This window comes from Halyomorpha halys, unplaced genomic scaffold, assembly GCF_000696795.3.
Source record: "Halyomorpha halys isolate HHAL.00 unplaced genomic scaffold, Hhal_1.1 Scaffold1303.1, whole genome shotgun sequence".
In the NCBI taxonomy this organism is placed as follows: Eukaryota; Metazoa; Arthropoda; class Insecta; order Hemiptera; family Pentatomidae; genus Halyomorpha; species Halyomorpha halys.
The window spans coordinates 168,441-170,488 of NW_027106812.1; positions in this window are offsets into that span (position 1 = coordinate 168,441).

Here is a 2,048-nt window from a genome sequence, read left to right on the forward strand (position 1 = left end):
GAGAAACAGTCTGAAATCAAAAGAAGTGTGAGGGAGGGGGTTGGGGTGCATCAGAAGATGGAGCTATGAGGTGATGTTAATAGGAGGATGTAGCTTTATAAAAAGCAACATTTCATAAAAATGTTGTACGGACCGTAATGAAAGATCAGTAGTTAGTGAATTTGTTTTGAAAAATTTCTATCTCAAAAACCATTTGACGTACAGATGTCTATTAGCACTCAAATTAAAACTAATTTAATGAGTTATAAAGTAGTTCGTGATGTTTTTTTTTTTCATAGGAGTAGTAGTTTTTATGAAATTTGCTAAAATAAATTGATTTATAGTTGTTCGGACAAATTTTTATATTCATATGAGAATATAAAAAAACTACTACCCCTACGAAGATAAGTGTCGTAAACTACTTTATAGTAAGTTAAATTTATTTTGAATGCTTGCACATATATGTGCGTCTTATGGATCTAGAGATATATTTTTTCTAAAATCTAACATTTTATACGAACAACTAGAAATTAACATTTTGTGTGTTTATTTTGTCAAATATAATAAAAACTACTGCTCCTATAAAGATAAAAGTTATATAATATTGTATAGTCAATTTAACTAGCTTTAATTTGATTGCTGGTAGACATCTGTACGTCCTATGATTTCTGAAACAAAGTTTTTCATAAATCAAACTTATTCTCCGATCCTTGATGAAGCCCAGCAAAGGCAAAGTGGAAGGTCGGGCAGTAAATAGTTATAAACTATTTATTCTTTTTTTTACCAAAACCATCATCATCTCATTATATTTAAGTTTTACGATCATCTATAGATATATAGTAATACTCACATGTTAGAAATCCGAAAAGTTAAAATAAATCGATTCAAAAGGGCGCGATCAAAAAACCGATTTTATTTTCGTTTTCAGCACTCCCGAAAAGAGACCTCAATATACTTTAAATCCGAATGTGAACTTCCGGCAATGACAATATAAAACTGAAGTGTTCTCGTACTAGATTAGATTATAGAAAATTCAGTTATTTATTCTATTTATTGTTTTTAGTTTTAAGATTGTTATTATTTTAACTGGTTCTATTACTGTATAAAAGTTTGTTTTAAATTTAATTCTTAAGTTTAAATTATGTATTTAACATTTATTTAAGGGAGCTTATTAGTTTTTACAAGGATATGTATATAGGAATTTTATTTTATTGTAAATAGCTTTTCTTTATTGTTTTTATTTTCTATGTTATTATATTGTGTAGTATTAATTCACGAGGATTGTTCGTAAACTGGTGGGGAGGGGAGTTACGGTCTAAGTCAGCTGTCACAGCGATGTCTGACTGAGAAGATCAGCTGATGGATTGTATATTAAGAAATGTACTCATCCCAATAAAGCCAGTATTTTACAGCAGTCTACACGTGTTAGATCTTATTCATTTTTCTCTTTTTTAACATTTTGCTTTCACTGATAGTTAAGTTATATATATTTAATGCACTTCCCTCATTTTATGTCCACTCACTTTTCCAAATTTCTGAGCACTGTACCCCGCCATGTTATTACTTTGTAGGGATTTGTCAAATATTCTTTACCTATGTTGTGCATTGATTTTAATTTTTTACCTTACTAATTATACATAGTTTTAAAAATCTATTTTATTTATTATGCCCAAAGTGTGGCTAAGGGTGTGACAATTATATTTTTAAGGGTTTCAAATGATGTTCTGCTAGGAAAAAATTAAATTATGATTTTTAATCTTTAATGACAACTGTCCACAAATTATTAATGAGGTAAGAAAAAATATGTACAATTACTAAGATTTTAAGAATTAAGAATCCCAACGTAAGCATATATTTCTACAGATCAATATTACACACATCCAATAACTTTTACAAAATTCATAAAATAAAATAATGTCAAAGAAACAAAAAATCTTTTCTAATAGAAAAAAGATATATACGAATATTTGATAAAATACTAAGAATAAATAAGAAAACTATACGATAGATTAGCAGTTTGATGAATTTGGTTACATTGCGTGGTGTGACGACTGAAAACTCAGAGCAAA